Source organism: Oryzias latipes, chromosome 13 (assembly GCF_002234675.1).
Source record: "Oryzias latipes chromosome 13, ASM223467v1".
Classification (NCBI taxonomy): Eukaryota; Metazoa; Chordata; class Actinopteri; order Beloniformes; family Adrianichthyidae; genus Oryzias; species Oryzias latipes.
Window position 1 is genome coordinate 32,624,680 of NC_019871.2, and position 7,885 is coordinate 32,632,564.

The 7,885-nt window shown below is 41.7% G+C and overlaps 1 non-coding gene across 1 annotated transcript; it reads left to right on the forward strand.

Moving 5' to 3' along the window:
• Positions 1–7,476: 7,476 nt before the first annotated feature.
• Positions 7,477–7,560, forward strand: trnal-uag. The gene has a single exon. It is a non-coding gene; the product is annotated as a tRNA-Leu (tRNA).
• Positions 7,561–7,885: the final 325 nt, after the last annotated feature.

Genomic DNA, 7,885 nt, shown 5'->3' on the forward strand with positions numbered 1-7,885 from the left:
AATTTGGTGGGGCCCAGCGCTCAGGGGCCAGGACCATAACCCACCCCACAGGGATACGGACAAAAAAATAACAGTGTTTTTAAATGTTTTTAAATGTTTTAACATTGTTTTTAACATTTAAAAACACCAAAACCCCAGGCCCAGCACCACCCACCCCACACAGAGAGAGAGGAGCCAGAAAGTGCTGCCCCCCCGGAGCAAGTCCAGGCCCCCACCCCCAAGCGCCGGCCCTGGAAGAGCTCTGGTCAGGCCTCGATGGGACCGAAGCAGCCAACCGGCCGGGGCAACCGCCGATTGCCTCAGCGGAGACCCCGACCCGTAATCCATCATCCTTTTTAGAAGAACATAAACACTCACCTGAGCACAGGGTGGTTTTCCAGAGGGGTATTCCAGAAAGCAGGTTATGCTAGCTCCCACGGTAAGTTTGAGGCTAAGGAAGTTGATAACCTCAGTTTTCGGTTCCAGAAATGGAGGTATGTTTCAGGGTAGGTCAAGTTGCCATAGCAACTCATGCACTAAACATAACCTGGTCTGGAGCAGGTTTAGTTGAAGGTTAGTTTGTTTACAGAGAGGTGAAGCAGCATGGCGTGTCCATTTGAAGATGATTTAATGGATGAAGAAGCTCAGATAATACTTTTTCCACCATGAGAGGGTGATAAGACCACATATGGATGTTGGAAAATTAAACTTTTTTACTTTTATGTAACATAGTTATTTGCTTCAGTTAAGATAAATCATTTGTTTGTTAAGTCAGTTTAAAAATAACACGTAGTTTTCAGACAGTTATTTTACTTTCATTCAAATTAATTCAATTAAGTTGGTGTAACGTTGGTCCTGCTGTTAGATCGGCACCGCAAAGGATTATGGGATACCATTTCCTTTGCCTGTCTGGACGGATTTTGGTTTAAGTGTGGCTTTTTGACCAAATGTGTTTAGTTGTTTAGCTGTTTTACTGTGTTTTGCCGAGTGATTTTGTCCTACTGTGCCCATGTCTCTGCACCATGAGTGAGAGTGAAGGAGAGGATGATGAGTTTATATAGCACCCCTACTGATCCACACTGTAATTACAGTGATGGAAAATTATATACTGAATTTGTGCTTGATGTGTGTTTTTTCCGTCCTTTTTATTGTTATAAAAATGAGCATATCTGCCAGCTCAAACTTAGACATATGAGAGATCAAGAAATATAATGAATTAAGATGGAAAAAATATTAATTGAATTGGAGTAATATGACATTTAGTTAGATAAATACATAAATTTGATTGAATTAAATTTAACTTTGTTACCAATAGAAGTAATTCATTTAAGGTGGCAAAATTGGATAAGTTATATATATATGCGTCACAAGGAAAATGGAAATAAGATCAGAAACTCGTGCGTTTACTTTGTCTGTTCTTACTACAAGCAGAAAGTCTTTCTTTTGATGATGCAGCTGTATTACTTTTCTGATGGACGTATAATCTTCATACGCCATCATTAAAAACTCAGACTCCGTCTCACCGAAGTATAGCGCTTTCTTTTTTTCCACGCGTTTCCATGGTGACTCCAGAAATCGGTGATCCATTGAGAATGTCTTTATGTACACGGCGTGCACGTGCATTAACCCAGGGTTAGCAAGTCGAGTGTAATTACGGCAACTCATATCCGGTCTTTTGGAACCTCTCTTTTGAATTAATTTAAATATAAGTAAAAATAAATGTCTGAAAACTACGTGTTATTTTTAAGCTGACTTAACAAAAAAAGAAAGAAAAAAAACGATTTATCTTAACTGAAGCAAATAATTAAGTTAGATCAAAGTAAAATAGTTTATCTTTCCAACATCCATATGTGGTCTTATCACCCTCTCACGGTGGAAAAAGTATTATCTGAGCTTCTTCATCCACTAAATCATCTTCAAATGGACACGTCATGCTGCTTCACCTCTCTGAAAACAAACTAACCTTCAACTAAACCTGCTCCAGACCAGGTTATGTTCAGAGCATCAGTTTCCATGGCAACTTGACCTACCCTGAAACATACCTCTGTTTCTGGAACCGAAAACTGAGGTTATCCACTTCCTTAGCCTCAAACTTACCGTGGGAGCTAGCATAACCTGCTTTCTGGAATACCCCCCAGGTTTTAGCTCACCTTTGCACTAATAGTTTGTGTGATTGAATGAAATATTTCACACTAGTTGGTTTGAAGGCATAAGTATGCGTGTGTGAAAACTATCTGTTTTGTGTACATGTAGACATGTGGACATTTTTGCAGCCAACAGATGTGTTTATAACATTTGAGTCTGTGTGGACAGGCCCCGCCCCTTCTAGATTTGTAATACATCTGAACCTTACCGTAATGATAAACATACAGCAACATGTGGCTTTATGCTGCTTCATGGTTTTACGCCCCCCCCTCTATAATCACCCTCCTACCCCCCCCCTCTCTAACATCCCTCTCTTTTCTTCCCTTCTTTCCTTTTCCGTCCGCTCCAACACAAAAGATTTTCAAATATGATTAAAATGAATAAAGTTTGGCCTCAATTCCAAAAGGGGTTTATTCAGACATACCAGAGGTATGTATATTCATAACCCATGTTGTTAAAGGAAAATATGTCCAACACAAGAGGCCCTCAGCTCTCATCTTTCTGCCCAGCTGTTGGACAGGACAAGTTAAAAGAAAAAAAGTAAAACTAAATAAATAAATGTATAAATCTATATTACTACAATAGCCTAGTCCTACTATACTGTATGTAGGTTTAACAAAAGAAAGTTTACATTTATGTCGACAGCAAATTATACATACATCATGCAGCATGTTGATAATAGCCCTGCAGCATCATGCATGTCAACGTGTGTTCTATTAATGAAGCCCCTGCAGCATTAAAAGAAAAAAATTATAATACTTACCTGTGAAATGATAAACCTTCCTCCTTCATGGACTCATTTCTCTGATTTTTGGCCCGCACAATGAATTGGCATTTAGCAAAAAATGTGTTCACATGCATGCACTGCAGCAGTGACTTGACCTCACCAAGATGGTGGTGCTCTCCTCCTATGAGGAACCATGTGATGTCTCCTCTAGCAATATAACTCATTGGCGCTGACGAACTTCTTCAAAACTCCACTTCACCGAAGATCTCTGTACAGCAGAACGCTTTTTATCAAAGAACATATTCACCCCAACGTCACTCTGAAATTTAAACATGTAATTTTTGTCTTCCATGTGGACTCAAATAAACTCGCTTGGGCGTAGAGGGGAGTTTTTTTTTTACTTATTTAGGAATCCAAAACAGGCTCACTGGGAGACAGCATCACCACACTTACTAGGAAGCCCAGAGGGGCACCGCACACCAAGTGCTCAAGTGTTTGGCCGAAGCATTTTTAAACTACTCCCATGAGGGGATTGCCTATTGCCGTGCAGCATCCTCCTGCTACACTGGTATAGTTTTGTTCTATTGTGTTGTTGTCTACCTCGAAGAGGGCAAACTAGTCGTTCAGCTGATTTAACAGAGAAGTGGGGCCTTCACTGGTCTGCAGAGGAGGCTTAAAGTCTGTGATAGACTGAACGTCCCTGAAGAGGTCTGTCTTAAGGGGCTTTTAGAGGTCACCATAGTGAATCCTTGCTGTTTGTCATTTGGCTTTGGTTTACACCAAAAGCCTCCCTGTAAACACCCTCTGCATTTATCCGGACTTGGGACGGCACATCAAAGCACAGAATAGTGCTTCCTTGTGGTTGTATTTTGTTGTTTTTGTAATGTGAATGTGGTGAAAAACCGGGCGCCCGGAGAAAAACCCACAAGTTTACAGGGAGAACATGCCAAATCTGAGAAGAAAGGACATCCTGGAGACTTTACTTTTTCTTGATATGAAACCTTTTTGTTGGTTTTCTTTTTGCTTTAATTAATTCCTTCACTTATGCTTTTATTAAAATAGCATAACACGACATGATAACCTGCTGTCATGTTATTTATATATTTGTAATGACATATATTCAGTACTTTGTCTCTTTTTCTCAGTATTATTAGAATTACTTTGTGGTGGTTGTCAGAAATTGCATTAAAATATACAGTTTTAATCCCCTCTACTTTGGTAAATTTGTCTAAATACTTTGTAAGTATGTTCTATTTTTCTATTCACATTAGATGCACTTTTAAAATATTTAGAAGTGCCTGCTGTGGTCCAAGACGATGTTGATGTCCCACAGCCATCTACCACAGTCTCAGTCAGTCAGAAGGAGACAGAGACCACTTCAGAACCCGTTTGGCTCTGACATTGTTCGCCATTTTTGTGGCACAGCTAAAGTTAGCTTGGGGGTTGGGAGGGTTGTGTGTTTAAGCTGATGGAAGAGAGTGTAAACAAAGGCAAGATAGGAACTGAGCACAGCCTTCCCCCCCTGCCAGTGGTCCCACCCAATGAGTTTATTGAGTTTAATGAGTGATTTAAAAAAACTTTGATCATGACAAAAATAAGCCCTGGCTCATGGTATTAATGTTTCGTCTCCACCCAGTCGGTCACCAGTTGCACCGGTCTGGGGGGAAGAGGGCGTACTGAGCACTTCAGTCTATGGCCCTGGTGCGGTCAGGCCCGGGTGGCGTTTGCTGTAAAGCACGCCAGGGCTTGTCAAGCCGGAGCCAGACACGACACACCGCTGTGGGGGAAATGCACCTGGCGGCCTTTATTCGCCCCTCCCGAGGGAATCCTGGTTAGTCTCTTTTCCTCCACTTAGAAATATGCTTCAATTCAGCAGGTCATCCTCCAAAATACCCCAAAAAAGATCGGTGGTCCTGCCAGAAAACATGAAATAGTGTGAATTCTAAAGCTACCATGGACTTTGAACAGACTACAAGATCCGTCTAAACGTTCACTATTGAGAGTAAACTCACTCAGATCTTCCGAAAATGTTTTCTAGAAGTTTTCCTTTATTAGCTGACAGTAATAATTTACTGGTGGAAAGTCACATTCTTGTTTTTCCAGCTCTGTTTGGGCAACTGCAGCACAGTGAGCCGGCATCTGGACCTATCCAACATGGCCTCCAACTTTGTGTACACAAGTACACAAGCTAGCTCAACACATCAGTCCCACCCACAACTTACAACTTCCAATAAACTAAACATACTACTGTATGTCCAAAAAAACAACAGGTTTTGAAATCTGTAATTTTCAGCCTCCCCACTGGTGACAGTCAATATTTTGGAGTGTTGGTCATTGGGATTTGGTAGGAGTGATCGTCTTGTCATTGTTTTGATCTTTGACGTTTTTCCAACATATGCTTGAAGGACTGAGTGGAAGAAAAGAAGACCTGAGTAAGGGAAAAAGTTGGTAGTTCTTAGAAATGCATCTGAACGTCCTTTTGACAAGAACCTCTAATAAGGCTACGTTCACACTGCAGGCTGAAACGACCCAATTCCGAATTTTTTGCCCCTAAGCGGCCCAATTCCGATCTTTTCATGACAGTCTGAATGACACAGATCCGATCTTTTCAAATGCGACCCAGGCCCCGTGGGTTTGCCGGCCTGATTCCGAATTGTAGCCGATCTTTTCAATTGCGACCGCCGTCTGACCGGCCAGGCGACTTGATTCCGAACTGTACGTCATCGACACGCAACAAACGTCATCATTTTGCGTTGAAGTAGGCGGGAACGAGAACGTAAACGTCAACCATGGTGGACGATGCTGCTGAGATCAGTCAGTAGAAGGGAAGGGAGGTCACTGATTGGATTAATATTTGGGCTGATCGCTCTTTTCAGGCCAAACTCCAGGGCTCTGATCGCAACTGGGCGGTTTTTGAAAAAAATTCCAGATAAATGGCAGAGCGTGGTGTTGAACCTTTACCGCGATAACTTTTTTTTCTTTCTCCCCTTTGACCGTGCTCAGAAGCGCGGGGGACCCAGGCAATCCCCCTCCTCCTCCCTGTTCTGATCCTTAGATTCTCCAGAACGGGTTAATAAAGAGTCCATAGCATTTATTTTGGGGGAAACCTTCTTTTATTACCGTCCTCCGTAACACACAACATGAATGCGCGCCCACACTGCCCCCCCCTATTCTCTATCGCGGCACGCGCTTGCACACACGCGGGCGCGCGGCCCCAGCACATACACATTCCTCTTCCACTACAGTGGGTACAGACGATCCCGACTCCAATGCCTTCTTAAAATGAGAAGATTGTAATTTTGCTGCTCCTTTGTGAAAATAAATTTAATATTACAAAAAGAGCTCCGCTTTTGACAACACTGTTGTTGACATCCATTGTTAACGTTGGCTCCGCAAACGAGTGACGTCGTTCACCGTTGAGTATTCTTCTGGCTTCTGCGCATGCGGGTCTCGTTTGGGTCGTGTCACGGTCACACTGGAGATCACAAAAGTTCGGATTTACTTGGAAATGTGAACGGTCTAGCAAACAATTCGGATTTTTTCAAAAAATCCGAATTGAGCATTAAGCCCTGCAGTGTGAACGTAGCCTAAGTGTGTACCTAGGTAGATGAGGAATCTTGCAAAAAGCTGCATCAAACTTTAATAGATTGTAGGAAAATACATTATCTTGGTGAGTGATAACTGCATTTATGTTGCATTAGCCTGCTATATCCGCAGTGTTAGAGCTAACATAAAAACAAAAAGTTCTGAGAATAAAATCGTAAATTATCTGAAAAATGTTGTCATTTTAAAAGAATAAACACGTAAAATTATGGAGATGCACCCGGCTGGGTGCATGGAAATTGGTCTTCTTCAAAACAAATCTTGTTTCTCTTTGTGGTGCTGAAAGAAGTGTTAATATACACTACTGTTTAAAAGTTTGGACTTTTCCATGAAATGTTCCCAAACAATGAATACGATATATCAGTGGTTCTCAAACTTTTTCTCTTGTTCCCCCCTTTGGAGGAGAAAAAAACTTTCACCCCCCCCCCCCCACTATCACCACCACCACCACGGAAAAACTGTAACAAAATGAGCCAAATACGTTAAACTTTAATACCTTATCAAAATTTTTAACGTTCCTGCTGCCAGAGACTAGAAAAAAATTAAAGAAAGGACACTGGAGACCATCGAGACGACTGTTGTTGTGAATTTGGGCTATACAAATAGAATAAAATTGAATTGAACTGGAACATGGATGGGTCCCTCGCGTGGAGCAGCCGGCTGGTCCTGTTTGCGGTGCAAAGCCTCCTCTGGAGCGCCACACCGTCTATGCATGACGTTAACCAGAGCAGCAGTGACCCACAATCTGAATGAACCACCATCAGATCAACAATCAGCATAATCCACCTATCTCCATCAGAAGGAAATTTTGATCCACTGAGTCTGATTGGGTCAGAGTGTTCTGAACGGTGAGATTACATAACGCATTTTTTCTCTGATCAGGTGTTCATTCCGATTACTTTTGTCCATGTAAACGCAGCTACTGTCTGTCCGTTTTTATGAGGTTGGCAGTAGCATTAATTCTTCATGCCGCCCCTGGGAATCGAGCCACTCCTTCCTTCAGTTTGACCATCAGTGTGAGGGTAAGGATGGCTGAGTGGTCTAAGGCGCTGCGCTTAGGTTGCAGTCTCCTCCGGAGGGCGTGGGTTCAAACCCCACTCCTGACAAAAAGATACAGTGGCTTGTGTTAGGAACGATAAATGACATATGATCTTTGCCACATAAAGAGTTGTTGTCACAATTATAAAATATATATGCTCAAGGCCACCATGTTATTAATAGATATTGTTCATATTATGGAGGGAAAAATGTGAAAACAAAATAAAGCACAGACAAACACATCAGTATGAATGAAGCTCTTCAAAAAAACACTCAGTTTCAATGCTCCAATACTATGATTTAGTGATACATAAGTCAGAAACAGGTGTTCAAAGTCAGTTAAAGTCTAAAACCCAATTTAAAACTAAAATGAAGTTATTTTCTAATGTTTAT